The following is a 17756-nucleotide window of genomic DNA, read 5'->3' as shown; positions in this document are numbered from 1 at the left end:
ACAGTTTTATTATCGGCATTTCGGGTGTACTCACTTTCGGTTTTACCTACAAAAAAAGTTTAATCTAAACCTTCTGCTTCCTGTTCCGTCAGACTTCATTGTAGCAATGTCACTGTGTTTCCAGATCTCAGCAATTAGCAATGATAGCCAAAACTACAAACCCAAGTTGTAATAAACCTGAAAAGAAATAGAAACTGGAGCAAGACTGTGTAATCATGACAGAGAAAGAGCCGAAGAAAGAATGAGTGCGTTCTTGTTCACAGCCATCTTCCTTGAATGCCAGTCGTTGTAGGTGATTTTTGGAAAAGAGCCACAGGTCTCGTCTTTCCCTGTTCGCTTTCTCAGGGAGCACCATCGTCATAATGAAGGTGTGTAATAGAACATGACACCATAATTATATTCTCCCAGTTAAGAGGCAGTGTTTACAACAAGCACAAGGCTGCCTTTATTTTCTTCCTCCTTACACACACTCACTCTCTCTTTGTCTCGCTCTCTCGCCTGCCCTGTCTTTGCTTCATATCATGTGCCATTTAATTGCATTAAAAAAAAAAGCTTGATGAAAAAATGAAAAAAGTAAATTGCTTTAAATTGCCTGTCACAGATTGTGTGGAGTCGCCATAGAGCAATAAGACTTGTGCATTGTGTTTGGTGGTGGGTAAGCAAGATTAATGTGTCTGCTACCAATTTTCGAATACCCCGTGATTCTACGCTCAAAGACTTGCCTGGGATAACATTTTGAATCACGACAATTAGCTATTAAATGTATCTATTGGTTTTATCGAACACAGGACCACGAGGATAGAGACAGGGACACGGAGAGTCACACAAATGCATTTGTCAATACATATTGGATCTGGCCAGCTAATGGCCTTTACAGTGCACATGTGCTGTTACACACAATAGGCCTGGGTGGCATTTTAGCCTAATCTAGATTTGGGAGTGACCTCTTAGAGTAAGCCTACTCTTCTTCTCTCCACCTCGCTCCTTCTTACTTTCTTCTACCTCTCCCACCTTCTCTTCCCATCCCCCGTCCCCCCAGCTAGGGATATGAGCGACACGGCAAAGCACCCTATCGCACCCGTTGAGCCGAAGACTTCCACAGCAACACAGAAAGAGCCCCGGGGGTGCAATTAAAAGTGAGAGAGGAGAATGTCAGCCAGGGCGACGAGCTAGGGAGAAAATAGGGGGTGAAGGAGGGAGGGGTGAGGGGGTAGAAGAGGAGGGTTGGGAACTGGTGCCACAGGTAACGTGGTCATGTTACAATACTCAGAGGAGGCCCTTAAAGGCTGCAAATGTGTGGAGGTGTCAGCAGCCAGTCGTTCTACCATCTCCGCTCTCTTTGGCCTCCTTGCCTCATCTCAGAGGTGTCATTCACAATCCATGTTATGCTGCTCGCTGGAGAAATTTACAGCTGAATCCCATGTGCTAATTGGGAAAACCGTAAAACCCAAATCTTGGGCTCTCCATTTGTCTTATTGCACATGTGGGTCAGTGGTTCACAACCGAGTTCCCACTGACAAATTATTAAAAACTGGGTAGCTGGATGAACTTTTGGTCTCCTAATGTACAAAAACAAGCCTTGTGTGTCCCTTGTCCTTGCAGCAAAATGGACATGGATGCGACCAAACAGAAACAAATTCCCTCAGAATCCTGTCAATATATATTGATCTTTTGCTTAGCTGAGAAACACTGTCTAGACACACTGCCACATTGTCTTGAAAATAACTCACCCCACTCCAATCTGACACAGATGCACACGCCTAACAGATTAAGGCAAGGAAATTGATCACTAAAAGGAGATTTCAGACAGATGGGGGATATTACCACAAAGGAAAATACAAAATGTCTACGGATTGAGGAGGGCAAAATCATCATCATAAAATGCTGGCGAATAAACAGCTGAAAATCCCCAGTCAAATTGGAATGCAAAGCTGAACCGAATGTCAGCACTGTAGTGCAAAACACCAGAGTCCTCTAGTCGAAATTAGGATTCAACCTACAACACTGGAATCGCACCAAGATTTACTTAACGGTTCTCCAAGTGCTCTTTCTGCTTCTAAATAGCACATTAAGTTTCACTCCAGGATGTGTTACCAACATTTCAACTTACTCTTAATATAATTTAAAAGATGTTATTGGATGTTATGGATTATTGGACTACTATCATATCAACAAAAAGGACACATATGGCTTTGGTATGAAACCCTCAAATTGTGGACTATGTGTTTTATCAATTTCCTGATCATTCATGACAGGGATGTGAGACTGTACCTTTGACTGAATTACAGTAATCCAAACAAATTAGCTCATACTATCCCTGTCAGAGGCAGAAGTGTGCCCACAGCATTCATCCCAGTGCACTGCTCCAGAGCTCACTGCAAACACATTACCTTGCCTCACTGCCCAAATGCATACCAAATAACCCATATAAATCATACAATCTGGGCCAACTCAATGAGAGCCCCCTATTTTCCCTGTTTTCTAGTTATTTCCACCGTGCCATCATTCAGCAGAGCTCGCATCACTCAGTCCGAAGCTCTCACAACCGTCGTCGTGGCCCAGTTTAGAACCCACAGAGGGCTCCTGAAGTAACCCTTCCTCTAGTGCACTTGATTTTATGTCTCCACAGTCTGGACTAAATTGTGGGTTGCCAGCTCTCCACACACTGCTCTGTCTTTCAGCTCACTCCCTTTTCTTTCTCCCTGTTGTCACTTTGACAAAAACAAAGATGGGCTTCTATGAACTTGCACCAGTGTTTATGGCTATGTTTACCATTGAGCGACACAGCAGTTGAAGAGGACCCTCTCAGCACATTATTTTAAAGGGTCCCTCCTGAAGTCACTCCAGATTCTCTTAGTATATTAGGGCAGCATCATTTTGTTCCAACTCTGCCAAATAATGACTTTCAGCCCTGAAATATGGTTTTGACTGTGTCATCATAAACAACAGAGACTCTCACTTTTTAGCAAGCAGTTTCTGATTCCACTTCTGAGAATTAATTGACTAAATGGGAACTTAAAGTCATTATCTCCCCTCGCCAGTTCTCCAATCCTGAGCTAGGGGCTAATAAATGGAGGTTTGATTTCGCTAAATGTCCTCTCGCGAAGATTAATAACGCCTAGTACCCTGGTGGCAAACAGATGTGGTCATCCTTGCTCGACAGCAGAACAAATGGGCACGAGACATCCGCGCATATAGAGAGCATAGAAATAATAGCTTAATGGCATTCATCTGGTGACATGATAGCAGATGAGAAGTCCTTGGTTGTTTGCTTTCCTGTGTGTTCACCAGAGCACATGTTTTGTCACCAGTGGCCGTGTGGTCTAACACAGCTCTCTTCTGAGGGACTGACAATGGCAGAGGGGGGAGGGACGGGAGGATGGAGGAGGCTCAATGGAGGGGTCTGCTGGCTTCCTGCTTTCCTCACTGTGGCCTTTGTGGTAATACACTGGTGGTTATGGGAGCCTCCGTCTCTATGCAAAAAATCAGCGTTTGCTTCCGAAGTGTTTGTGTGTGTCATGTGCAGTCAAGTGCAAGAGTCCATTTTTCTGTACATTTAGCCCTGCACAGTCTGAAACAAAAGGCCAGAGCTGCATCAATGTAGGAATAATACATTCAATCCGGTAATTAAAAGCTATGTTTTTTATATCAATAATGTTGTTTACCTCTTAATAATATTGCCCTACCAGGATATAAGATCACACTGCAGTCAATGCTTTTAAATGAATATCGCGTCTCTGGAAACAGATGCATTGATAGGACTACATAAAGGTCAAACTTGGTGCAGTGAATTGAAAATCAGTGAAGGAGTTGTGTTCCCACGTTTGTCTCAGCCTCCCCATTGTGACAATTACATGAGAGGGAACGACGTGGAAGCACATTTCCATTCAGGCGTATATCGACTGTAACAGCGGGTCAGCAGCAAGACAGCTACAAACACAATTGTCACACAACACTAAATAATACATGGAGCTAAAACAAAGACATCACACACCTAAAATATGGCCCTAATAAAAGGCTGCGCAGAGAAAATGTGTTTTCCCCTCGACTAAGAGTAATGACCTTTCCTAGAAGCCCACCATAAAATAACACAGCGACAGTTAGGAGCACCTGTTTTTACATTATTAATAGTGGTGGCTTCACGCACACTCAGAGCTGGAGACGTGCACTGATACTTTTGCTTTTGACTATTCTTAAATTGGACAAAATTCTCTCAAACTGCGCCCAACTAAAACCACTGAGCCATTCGAGTGTTAAGAAAGCCATTTGTCACAGGGAGGACTTCTGCCAGGGTATCAGCCAAGCCTTGGGATAAAAAACAAATGAAAATAATACGAATTGTATGAATACCATTCAAGAATAAGCCACACAATTTGCGATGGCATCTGAATTCAAATGCCTTGTAAGACTAAATATTTCCTGGGGTCTTTCTGCAGCTCACGTCAAAGGGATTCAGGCGTCCTCTGAGATGAACAACAGACGGCCATGATCTCCTCTGACCTTAACTGTGACTCATGTTTATTTACCTCAGCTAGTTATCCCTGAGGGACAGCGGCCTGATCACTGAAATGAGCGCTGTGATGGGTTGTTTTTTTTTATTGCCACTCCTGGGAAGGGACAACTCTAATGAACAAAGAAGCCTGATTGATCCAAGTCAGCATTTGATTCCCGAGCACTGCCAACACGACACACGATTCAATATTCTGGCATGCCACTGGAGCATCCCTTGAACTTTGCTGTACACATATCTTATAATCACACTCACCTTTTCTCGTGGCTGGTGTGACTTCCAGCTTATTTGTAATTACCAAGCGCCTTGGGGGGGGGGTGTTGGCTGGCTGAACAACAGGCCCGGTCATAGGTCATGGAAAGACACTGTAACTGGCCATATGGGCTCTGGGCCCAGGGGCAGAGAGTGGGTGGACGCCGGCATTGGCAACGGGAAGTTACCAGAATGGTTGGAGCAGGAGATTGAATTATTCTGAGACAGGAGACAGCCTTATCGAGCAGCGGCCACATTGCACTGACGTTTTCACCCCAGTTTCTATTTCCCATTTCACACCTGGACTATTGCCAGATAGGATATGTTCAGCCACCTCGTTTTACCCCCAGATTCACAATCACCAGCCACCAGTCAAAAGAGGGTATAGTGCGTTATCTATCACCACCTTACCACCCGCGGCACCCTCCCTCCTGTCCCTGAACCCTCTCCTGTCTCCCCCTCCCTCCAATGTTGTCACCAGCAACAGCATGGTGTTATTACAGATAAACAATCAATACTGCATTAACGTGTCCACGGAGGCTACCTGGAGTTAAACAGGCAGACGAGGAAAATAATTCAACCCAATGTCATGGGCGGACTTCAAGCAACTAATCTTGCTCATGAACTGGCAAACCGATATGTATTGAAAATTCTGGCCACTTTCTTTCATTATCCTCAGCCATCATTTATTTGTGTTTGAGGTCACCAGATACATTTCTTTTCCTTCCTCTCCTCACTGGTCACAGAATGAAACCCCACTGCATTAAAGAAGTAATACCCTACTTTATAGCAAAGGTGACCATGGATATTGGAGAGCAGGGACCCATACGATCGATTTGGAGCGAGGAATGGAAATTTTAACATGATTCCCAGCCAGGCATTTTAACTCAGGAGTACTGGACCCTCTCTTTTGATGACTGCTTCCAATCCAACTTACTGCTCCATGTCAAAATTCTGATGACGTCTTTATTTAAGGAAAGAGCAGTAAGTAAGACAAGCCCTGGTGCTCTGCTGATGGCTGTGTGGTCCTATTCCTCAAATAGGACCACACAAAATTCCGCAAAACTTGTATGCAGCAAATTTGCATCTACATTCCCAATGCTGCCATTGAAAAAAGGCTTTTTGTTTAAACCTCTGTGAAAAAAATGAAAACAAAGGCGTTCTTATGAGGAGGCCCAACAAATAGTCCCTGCCTTTCCTTCTCCCAGACTAGAATTAAATACTCCTCATTCATTAGCCCCCACGCCCACAACCCTAACACCGCACGGGGGGTATGAAACACCTCACACACACACACACACACACACACACACACACACACACACACACACACACACACAAAATAAAGGACTTGGACTTGGCTGAATGATTGCGGAGACTGTTTACTAATACTGCTGCTCACTCTGCTTTATTACAGAGTGCCAGGCTTTCCATTACTGCAAAGGGAGAGAGAAAGGGGGCAGAAGCAGAGGAGGAGGGAGCGGACTGAGTAGAAAGGAGAGAGAGGGAGAGAGACTGCCAATGTCAGATTAAAAGAAGAAGAAAAAAAGAATGGCTCAGTTGATTTACACCTTCATTACTTTCCCCTAACTCTGCTTATTGCAAATCATGATGCTGCTTTATGAGCTGAATCCTCTATTACGACAAGGCCGGGAAGACAGTGCTTTAGTCCATAAAGCAACCGTACAGTAACCGCCACCCGGCAGCACCCGATCCACTCATCCTAACACCCGGCTGCCAGAGGGGAAGGGAAGCAAGACAAAAACCAAGCCGTTACTGAAACTTGTTCCAGTGCACAAACCCTGAGCTCGCTCGTTTGCTTGCTCACTGTCCCTTTCCTGGCCTTGTGCCCGTGGACAACATACCCAGATTTCTCTGAGCCAGATGTCAAGGAAGTATGACTTAGTGAGTGCACAGCTTTGTGGCTTCATTGGGTAGGAACTCACAGCGAGTGTTTAATGTTAAGGGAGCGGTGCCATATTTACGTCAACAAACATGCAAGGCACTGGAGGTGTGTGTTTACCATCTCCCCGCCACCAAGTGAGGAGGTGCTACTGATGTGTTTACTTGAAGAGCTTTTGGGCAATATGTGTGTATTTAGATAGAGAAGAGAATGATTTTTATTTACTTTTATTTATTGAACAAAGGGGAGGTTGCACTCTGTGTGTGTGTGTGTGTGTGTGTGTGTGTGTGTGTGTGCATGTGGCGATCAGGTCCAAGAAGAAGCGGTCGAGGAAGCCGGGTGTAGGACCTAATAAATCAGCAGATACAGTAGGTTGAGGCATGTAGGTGAGCCGGGTGTCAGTGTGCTGATGTAAACAGGGCGCGGGTGCATGAGACACACTGGATGAAGGTTTGTTATGTGTATGTAACACACGGCTCTGGCCTGGCCTGTCTGACTCCCATCTGGAACAGGGTTGACAGAAAAGTTGACAGATGCTTCACCAACGTCCATTATTTATGAGACTGAGGAGATCCACACTACATTTCACAAGTGTCTGCTTCTGCTAGTGTAGGTCGAGTTCTGACATTGTTTTCTCTGTGTGTGTATGCGTGGACACACACACACACACACACCCACTTGCTTCCTTGTGTTTGTGGTGGAGGCTGATGAGTGGGTAGTGGAATGTACAGGTCCACTTTTTTTGCTTAAATGCATGTTTGCTTAAGTATTTGTGTTTGCACATTCACTCCAGTGTACACCAGACCCAAGTAACCACTCCACCTACCTCTTTGAGTCTAACCCTTGACCTCTGGAGTGTCACTAAATCCCTGCTAGACAGGCAGCCCTTCAGCTCCTGCATGGAGGACTGTACACCAGCAGACTCCAGCTCTCTTAAAACCCACTTAGAGGCTTACAGCTGGGAGACCCGACCATCGGATTGAATTAAGGCTATGATTAATTGAATCTAGTGGTGAGTAACTTGAGTGACTGATGTCTCGTAGGACCAAAGGTCTAGACACAATGCTTCAGAATAAAGCTATATTCATTTATTCGGTGACATCACAGGCAGTTTCACTGTGCCTCAGGCATGGATGGTTGCCTCTAATATTATTGCTTGGAGTGCTGCTTTAAGCCCAATACTGCCAGCAGCACTGCTGCTGCTGCTATGCGTGCCAATGTTAATAAGAGGCACAATATAATTAATACAAATGGAATGTTTAATGCAATTTTTCCATTTCAAAGAAATTCCCCTGGCATCTTTCCCAACAACGAATTCAACTCTCTTGCATTGTCCTCAGGCAAACAATAACCCAAGTTTGGCATTACCTTCATTAGATCAAACTCAGTTATTGCAGAGCGCTCGCGGCTCCTCAAGCACAGGTGTGGACACAGGCTGCCTGCTCTGGCAACTTGAGGGTCCTCTGGCAGGTCCTGCCCCATTTGTCTTTGATGGACAGAAGCATCAAACAGTAATTGGAGGCCTGTGAGACCCGTACACATCAGTTTGTCAGTTATTCATGTCAAAGCACAGTGTGCAGCTGGTGGGGTCATCAAAGAATGACCTTTTCTCAAAAGGGACAGGTTTCCCCTACTGTCTGAGAGACGCCCTGGGTGTTATTCAGCCCAATACAGTAGTGCGCTGTTATTACTGTGTGTCCCATGTTGCTGCAGAAAGCTTGTATTGTGTCCTTCCCTGAGGAATATACAGTCTCAAAATGGTACGCATGTTTTGATTCGGCAGGTAGTTTGTGCAGAGGTCTTTCTATTTCTCTCGTTCACAATGAACCAACCTAATGTTTTGAGAAGCAGCAGAACAATGGCAGAAACCTCTCTTTTTCACTCTGGGGATTAAAAGTAAATAGGACCTTTGCTGATGTGTTTGTCTGTTCATTTACAGCAGATCAGAATACAGCTTGCACATTGTACCTCTATGACAAAAAAAAAAAAGAAAGAAAAAACTCACAAAGGCATTCTGCAGGACAATGGTGCAGCAGAGGAAACGGGTGCACAATGGAGTCCAGATATCATTCACAACATAGACAGGAGACCATTATCCATAGAAGGAGGAGCCCATCTGAAGGTGACAGGTTTGGGAGACAGAGGAATTGTGCACACAGCGCTGCCACCAAGACAACAGTCTCCCTGAAGCCTAACCTATAAGGACAGGTTTTTGCAGCGCCAATGCCCGCTGGGTGGAGGTGTTACATGTCATCTGCAATAACCTGGATCATTACTGCTGGAGGCTGTTAGAGAGGAAAATCACATCACTCTGCTGCCAAGAAAAATTGACACACTAAAAGTCACACAAAGACACACCTCAATATGCACATGCACACACAAAGGCCCACAAACAGCCTCACCCTCACCGTCGCTCACACTTGCAAACAAACACACACATGTAATTACACACCCGCAATCTATCACATACTGTCAGTGGTGTCTGGTGGGTTAACATACCAAGTGGCATCCCAGCAGTGTCCCACCAGCCAGTGTTGCCTGAAGCTGACAGCACTAACTGCGGCTGCCTTGCAGGAGTAAAGTAAGCATCATTATCGCCTTCTCTCGCCATACCTCTCTCTACTTGGAACAAGCATAACGCTCTTTCAAAGTCTCCTTTCTTTTATCCACCACCCGACCCTTTCCCTTCACTGCCTTCTCTGTCTTCATTGTACTCCAGTCAGGCGCTAATGCTCCTTGTTCTGTGGCTGGACTCTCTGATCTCCTATTACCCTCTCGTCATCCAATAGTCAATATTACCCCCCTCCCCCCTCCCGTCCTGACCAATAATCCTCCCCTCTCCTTCCCTTTGCTTTCACAAAAGTCTCAAAAGTCAGACAGACAATGTTGCCCCCTCCACCCACCCCCTCCACTCCTTCATGCACTTGCTCGTCTTCCATACACTTATTAACTGGCTGTCATGTTCAGCAGCCTTCCCCCAGACAGTGTTTAGCGTTCCTCAGTCCACTTACTGCAGCCAGAGTTAAGCCTCTGGGCTTTGCACAGACAGGAATCCAACTAGAGGGGAAAGGCAAGACCTGCGGACATGATCTGTCTGCTGCACTCACTCACACTCTTCCTCCTGCACCAGCTACCTCAAGGTGGGGCCGAAACATACACACACACGCATCATACAAGACATTACCTCCAAGATGTGTTTTTTTTTTCTTTCTTGTAGGAAAACGTACAGTAGCAGAGTAGAAGATGACCATATTAGGAACATTTTAATAATATACTTTTTATCAAAAATGTCAATTTATTCAGGGTTAGAGGAGGAAATTTGGACAGAATTCCCCATTTTGAAAGTCAAAATGAATTGAAAATGCAGATTTTCCTTATGAAATTCTATTTTATTTTATTCAAGTTGAATTCAATTCCATAAGTTTCACTATGTTTTGTACATTTAAACCTCAAAGTTTTGACACTCCCCCCACAAGGCATAAAACCTATGTAAGCAAGATGCTCTAAAGATGTAATTTTGACAAAAAGGTCTCATTTTTGATGAATGAAGTTCATTCTTCATTTTAAATAAAATGTAAATCAGTGGGTACATTTTTACCTCTGCCAAGGAAGTTGTATTGTCACCCCTGTTAGTTCATCTGTATGTCAGCAGGGTGTCTGAAAAACTCATGAACAAATTTCCGTGAAATTTGGTGGCGGGATCAGCCTCGAGCCAAGGAACAGTTGATTAGATTTTGATAGTGATCTGGATCTGTGATTTCCACTATTAGATGATTATTGCCCCCCCCCCCCATATTGGATATAGAGATTTAATTCCAAATCCAATCCAAACTCTAACAGTGCACTTGCAGGGTCAAGAAATCGATTTCACCTCAAATTTAAGAAAGAAGGAATGTTCAGCGTCCTTGAAGGTGGCTTCCTTCTAGTTTTTGCTCATATTTTAGATGACAAACAGAATTCAACTTCGAGACTCAACTCGGCATTGTGTGGTAGCTACAATACTGGATTTGTCATCTGCCCCTTCCTTCTCCACCCTCCCCTTCCCAGGGCAAATGGTGTAAGAAATGAGACGTGGCTGGTGGATATACTTTCATGCCCCCGCTTTACCAGTGTCATTTCGGCAACTCTGAAATTGTGCCATGGTCTACAGGGTTTTGTTGTAAATCACTATCTCCCACTGTCAGACTGCAGTCTGCTGTACACTGTGGATGCCTGGCTTTTTGCTGCCTCCTGGGTGACTAATATATCTTGTTAAATTGTGCTGAGAAGCGTGCGGAGAACTGTACACCTTCCCTCTTTGTACTGTGTTTGTTTGCTTGCATTTGTGCCTGTGTGTGTTTGTGTGTGCCTACTTCAAAATGTGTTGTAGTCTGTGTCGGTGCGTCTGTGTCTACGTGTCTACATTTTGTGACTGAATAGGTAGGTGGGGATGTTACTTTTGCAAATATGTTCACTAAACTCCACAAGTCTGTCAGGCTTTGTTGGTAATTTAGTTAGATTGCTATTCGGCCATCTTCCGTTCACCACCACCACCACAGTATCGGAGTTGTGAAGCTATCTCTCAGCCACTTCATAATTAGAAAAGCTGTGGCGCCAAGGCACAGTTTGAGGGGGAAGAGGGAGAAAAAAATCTGTTGGCAGACTGCATTATTCAACATTGGCAGCAATTTACTCTGTCTCCCACCCCAAAGACACGAATCTAAGTGATTTCATAGTCACATCCATCCTAGTGTGCCATACTGTATAAAGCTGGACTCTTCTCTTATCACCAGCTCTTAAGCCATGCATTGTATGCTATCAGCTTCATCCGGCACTGTACATACACACCCGCACACACGCCATATCTCTGTCCAACCACTTTGGAAATAGATTTATGTGTATATTTCTGTGTAATTGGTGTTCTCCTGCACAAAGAGGGAGAGATAATTACCCATTGTTAAGTGAGGTGTAAATTGTCTGATCCATGTGTATTTATCTTCTCAGCACAGAGAGCAAAACAGGCCTTTTTGGGGATTTAGGCAGACTCTACAGTGAAGTTCTGCTCTCCTGGCCACCGTCCAGCTCTCAAAACCCTTTTGTTGTTGGCTGTCGAGAAACAGCCTTGCCGTGGCTTAAACATATTCCGTCTAATTCTAAAGTCTTTTTTAGTCATGGCATATTCAATCTGCGACTAAGGTTGACCTTCAGAGAGAAGGTAACGCCGGCCCCTGCCAATGACAAGAAACAGACGTCACATTTTCTTCCTGTGTGTCGGAGAGAAATACGTCTTTCCCTTATTTTGGTTTCTGTGCAATTATGGTTATGACTGCTGTAAATAGGCATCTCTGAAGGGAATCTGTCTCATTAGTAAGGGGCAGTTATTAAGTTGCCATTGTGCCTGCAGGAAATTTGTACTAATGGTCACAAGAAGCCTCAAGAAATAAAAGACAAAGTCACGGTAGAGGGAAAAAAGTCAAATCTGCCATTCTTCATAAAGTGGCTAAACAAGTCTGTCCTGTACAGCAGGGGGCATTATTCTGGAGAAAGAAAAGAAAAGAAAGAAGCGCAGTTGGCTGGCACTGAAAGCAGCAATTCCAGATAAATATTTGGCACAAAGAAATCTTAGGAGGAATCCCGGAGCACTCGCAGTACAAACAGCGTCATGATTTATTATCACATCATACAGACCGTGACTAATGCACTCAAACAATCAAGGTGCATCTAGTGAACTACAATGCCCAGGGGTGCTCTCTGCCACTGACTTCAAACATTCGTAAACGAAGCACACACACATTAGAGCCACTCGCTGTGCATGCAGGCTCAACAAATGTCCCCAAGTATCCAAGAACACACGTGGAAGAGGAAGGAAGGCCGTAGGCATTCCCATAGGGGATCGGAGTGTGTTCAGCACAGACAGCGGCCACTGGGATATGATTTTATTAGCTCCAGATGCTGCAGAAGAGCGGACTAGAAACAGTCAATATTATGAACAGGACACATCAAAATGATGCTGCCCATCTGGAGCACAAATAATGTAATCAACTCGGGTCACCGGTCATCATCCTCTGGCCGTTGGGTAAACCCACCATCCTGTGACGTCACCGCTTACAGGGACAGGATGGAGCCGGCCGGCAGATTGAGACTCAAGCTTTTTGGAATATCCCCTAAGCTGCTGCACATGACCCGCGGAGTGAAGATATTTGGGAGAAGAGAAAGATGAAATGTGAGGGACTGTCTATTGTAATCGGAGCTCTGGTTTAAAAAACGCAGATGGCTCCGATGTGTCTATTCCCCTGCCTGTCAAATCAGTTCTGCAATATTATTTTGAACGTCTTCATACAAAGCACTCACACAGCTCGGACCATAAACACATATACACTACGTACTGTATGTTCTCCACACACATGCACACGCACAGGAACTCTATTTGCAGAGCCTTTAAATATTCAGTACCTGCCGTGTTTTCTGTATGACTTTGATCAGCCACAGATTCTACCCTGTCCCTTTCATCTCTGAACTTCAAACCAGCGTATGAAAAACCTGGACCACAAAACCTGTTCTGGTTCAGACAATCTCTGTTCACCAAGCTGCTCTCTGCTTTAGAAATCAAGCAGGAAGTTGTTCCAATAAAAAAAAGAAAGACAAGCAGTGAAGTTAACCTACTCTTTACAAATGTAAAGCTTCTTTTTCAGAGCCTACATCATTGCCCAATCTCCCCTGATAAGCACAAGTCCTTGTTTGTAATTTAAAAGGTATGTGCTTGTGCTTGTGATTATTGCAGAATATTCCCCGGGTAGTTTGACAACTCCCCCAAACAACTTCTTGGCCGCCTTCAGGCATATTACCTCAGGCTTACATTGAGCCAGCGCAATAACTAACATGGAGCAATCTGCAGGCAACAGGAAGGACAGTGAAACTTTCAAAGCACTAAATTCAATTTTCAGGATTGCATAGTCCTGTTAGATTCCCCCCCCACAGACACACACACACACACACACACACACACACTCACTCTGTCAATACCTGCAACTTTTGAGTAAAGAAGCCAAGTTAATTCTTTAATAGCCCTGCCTGCATTATTCAGCAAACCCATTAAATATTCACAGCCACATCACTGATATCATCTTGTAGTCAATAACGCTGGAGGACACGTTGTTTTAGAAAACTTGAGTCAACTCCAGGAGTGCTTTCCCAAAATGAGGGGCCTTTCAGCTGATCTCAATATCAAGTACAAAAAAAGGCAGCAGGGCATCACGGTGCGACTGCAGGCAACCAGTCATCCGCCTTTATCAGAGCGTGCTGTCCCACCTGCATCGATTCGCATCCCGTGGATTTGCCACTGGCTGCAGCAAGATCATCGGTGGAGGGGGGGGGGTCAGCTTCACCGATAGATTCAAGCAAGCGTTAGAAAGGCCTGAAGTTTCATGCGAGACAAAATAAAGCAAAAGTGCATTTAAAGCTCAGGCGCGGCGAGGCAGACGTTGGCTACTATACTGCGTCGTGCAGGACCTCTGTGCCGGAGGAGCACGTTTAGTTTCTATATCGACAAATGAATGAGAATTACGCACATAGACATTGAACAAAATACAAAAGTTGATGAACCCGCTGGCCATTGATTGACCCCCGCTATAAGTTGGATGAGTAGCCTACGATGTGGACGTGAATACCAATAACTTCCGACTCAAACTCATTTCCAATTCAAAGCCCGAAGCTATTCCAATGATTAGTCGATATGGATGTTGCTCCACTTGCGATTTCATTAGAATCTATACAAGATGAGATGAAGCTCTTATATAAGCGACACAACTATTTCAAATAGGTCATTAGTGTGTGAGCAACCCAGAACAACCCGGCTCGGACAATTCCAAATAGGCTACAAACGCTGCAGAAGAAGTAACTGATCTCTGTTCGAGCGGCGAATGAGCCACAAATGAAACAATTTCCACAGCGGTTGATGAGAAGTTGTAAGTAAAGCCCGCTCACCTGATAATGAAGTTTATTCTAGGAGGAAATGTTCCCACGGTTGCGAAGGCGCACGTCGGAGCCAAGTGTATCCGTTCACTGCAGCTTTTGTTGCCCGTTGTTCCACCTCAACTGCGCGTCTCAGTCGCGCTGCATCACTTCTCGCTGTGGATGTCAGGGAGGCTGAGAGGCTGAGGGGACTCAACCCTCCCATTGGCTGCCATTCACAAGTCCCCAGCAGAACACGGCGAAAAAGGAAAAGGGGAGGAAAAAAGACCAAATGAAAAAACACACGACAGAAACAAAAGGAAGATGGAAGAATGGCAGATTAGAGCTCCAGTGGGGCTGCGTTTCAACTGCCAAGCGATGCTCAAGTTTAATAATAAGAGCCAAACGTTTTTGTGCATGCGCTTTCTTTACATTTGCATAATCCCTGATTAATAGTTGCAAAGTCAGAGGTTGAGTGTGGGTTTGAGTCAATACATGGTTATTTTTGTAAAAGCCTCCAGTTAGATTCCCTGCTTCCTATACAAAACCTTAGAAGCCATAGATCATGTATGATTACAATGGCTGATTAAATGGGTGGCTCTGTGTGAAGTACATGGATAAATGTACCAGCAACTATCATGCAGGGCAAATTTTAACAACAATAAAAACATTTTAACACAATTGACATGTGGATACTACCATGTTACTACTACAGCCTATTGCTGTTACTGTACTTCTAATAATAATTTCATCACCGGGATCAATACACATTCTAATGATATTCTTACGTTTCATTGTTTGTGCATCCAGCAGAGAGTTGCAAACTTAGTTTAGTTGAACTTGAACAATGACAATCAAATCTATGAACTAAATAAATAATACTGCTGCTGCAACTATGACCATGCAACTACTATTACTGCACTTCTACTATTCATAATACCCTGACATTGCTGCTTCTATTATGTTACTGCAACTAATACATCCTGCTGTTTGTACTACTAATACCTTAATACCAAATTATCAAATACACTCAGTTGCCAGTTTATTAGGTACACCTAGCTAAAACTACTGCAGTCGAATACAACAGTCCTGCAGTAAATCGTCCCTCCATGAAGGTTATAATGTTCGGTTTTTGTTGAAACTGTTTTAGAGATATAAGTTGATTCACCTTTATGGTCATTTTGGAGTCTGTAGTTGGTGGTGCTGTTAGGTTGTATTGCATTGTGTCCATTGGTACATGGTAAGTTGTACTTATCAAAAAACCTCTGATACATAATAATGAGATAACAACAATTCCACCAATAAAATCTAAATAAATATGAACATAAACAGTTCATCCATTACATGCTAAACCTTTCGGCTTGCTTTGGCTATACCATATGGATCTAGTTTACAACACTTTTACCTCAAAAACCTGCAGTTATAGCCTACAGTTTTTTTTTTGTTTTGTTGAGAAAAATACACCAAGTTGTTAGTTACGTGCCTATAGCTGATTAAACTTTCTTAAAGTCATTGTTTTGTGGGTGGGTGCCATGATTGTGATTTGCAGCTGAGACCTTCTCTCCCTTGCAAGTGAAAACTGAATCTATTCTACATGGTCCATTGATGTTCAGAGCTGCTAATGATGTCAGATTCTTTTTGGAGAAGGTTAGAGGGAAATCTGATTACTGGCCAAGCCTGTAAACTGTTGGGGTTTAGAGTAATCAAACTAATGCAGCTTATAAATGCTTTATCCAGTGCCCTGCCTTGACCAGATTACACACTGTAATCTCTTATATTTTATTTGTATGTGTACATATACATGTCATATATTCTTGTACTTACTGTTACCATTACTATGCCTGAGCTCGACAAATTATGAGGAAAAGTTAGCATGCTTTGTCATGTTAGTGATTCTATGATGTTGTTGGTGGATTAGGAAATTGTTTTGTCAAAATAAATTAAGTAAAACTGGTGAGGTTATTTTGGTTGGGTCATGAACTTGTGATGATGTCACATTTCAAGATCAAGCTACCTACATGTATTAGAAGTAAGCTCACATTCATTAAAGTTAGGTCTAAATAGGCAAATGTAACTTTGCTTGCTTTGTGCACAGCTCAGGTTAGCAAAATTTTGAATCCTACTTTTTTGAGAAAACAATATGAACATAAAGAGTGGAGTTTTTTATGTGTATTTATCCCACATAACATACACCTGGAAAGACCATTTCAAGTGAAAATTATGTGATAAATTCACATGATGTAGGCACGTGATTTTACGAAAATTCACAAGTGGAATCACATCACATGTCATCACATGTGTAAAAACCCCCAGCAATTTCACATGTTGAATCGCATGTGAAATTGTATTCACAAAAATTGCAAGTGGTAAGAGAAATCCAGTCTGGCCAGAGGGTAGACATCAGAGTGGAATTAACAGCGTTGAACAGAGATGTCCATCCAATTGTCATTTACTGTCCGAGCACGAGATTTTAGTGTAGTAAAGGTAGAACACAGGCAGACACTGTAACCATAATTAGTCACATAATTAAGTTGTAATGTCGCAAAGGCAGTTCAGTGTTATCTTGTGATGATGAGATAATGAAATTATAATCACAAGTAAACAAAGTATAATTTCTTGAGATAACGGGATAATTAAGTTATGATCTTAAGATAACAGGAGTAAAATAAAAACATGCAGATAGCCGCTTCCATACTTTGTAAACACTGTAATATCATTATATATTTATATACAGGACTTAACAAATGATTGCTTTAGGTATTGGAAATAATCATGTGTCAAAAAAAGATCTTAAAAACTGAAATACACTGCTTGTTCTTTTATTCATCATTTGAGTCCCATCATTTTCAAAACACAGGGTTAGCGAGACACGAGCCACAAAACATACGTCACATCTAAAAATGTAGTACACATAAAATGTGCAATATGAAGATGGAAGGAAAGTCTGCAGGCGTTTATGGTTTTATGGTTTAAATTTTTTCTCTTTTTTTCTAAACCAGAGACCCCACGCTGTGCATGCGTTACCACCCATGCAGTGTTTGTCTCATGATGACCACTGGCTGCTGTTAGATTCATGAGTTTAATCCCTGGAAGCACTCCAAGCATCCACTTTGCTGCTGCCCTGTCCTCTCAACCAAACATCAAACTCTTGCCTATAGCGCA

General features: G+C 43.4%; 1 protein-coding gene across 2 annotated transcripts in view; it reads right to left on the bottom strand.

Moving 5' to 3' along the window:
- LOC122866376 (cadherin-6-like) overlaps positions 1–14958 on the bottom strand; it is a 57007-nt gene extending 42049 nt beyond the window's left edge. The window contains exon 1 of one of the 2 annotated variants that reach the window (XM_044175970.1): positions 14628–14958. The gene's annotated coding sequence lies outside the window, so the exon portion shown is untranslated. Of the gene's footprint in view, positions 1–9164; positions 9309–14627 lie in introns of those variants that run through there. The other variant, XM_044175971.1, reaches the window with a different exon arrangement.
- Between the last annotated feature and the right edge of the window lie 2798 nt (positions 14959–17756).

Source organism: Siniperca chuatsi, linkage group LG19, assembly GCF_020085105.1.
Source record: "Siniperca chuatsi isolate FFG_IHB_CAS linkage group LG19, ASM2008510v1, whole genome shotgun sequence".
Taxonomy (NCBI): domain Eukaryota; kingdom Metazoa; phylum Chordata; class Actinopteri; order Centrarchiformes; family Sinipercidae; genus Siniperca; species Siniperca chuatsi.
The sequence above is the reverse complement of the archived record's forward strand: the minus strand, read 5'-3'. Positions and strand labels throughout refer to the sequence as shown.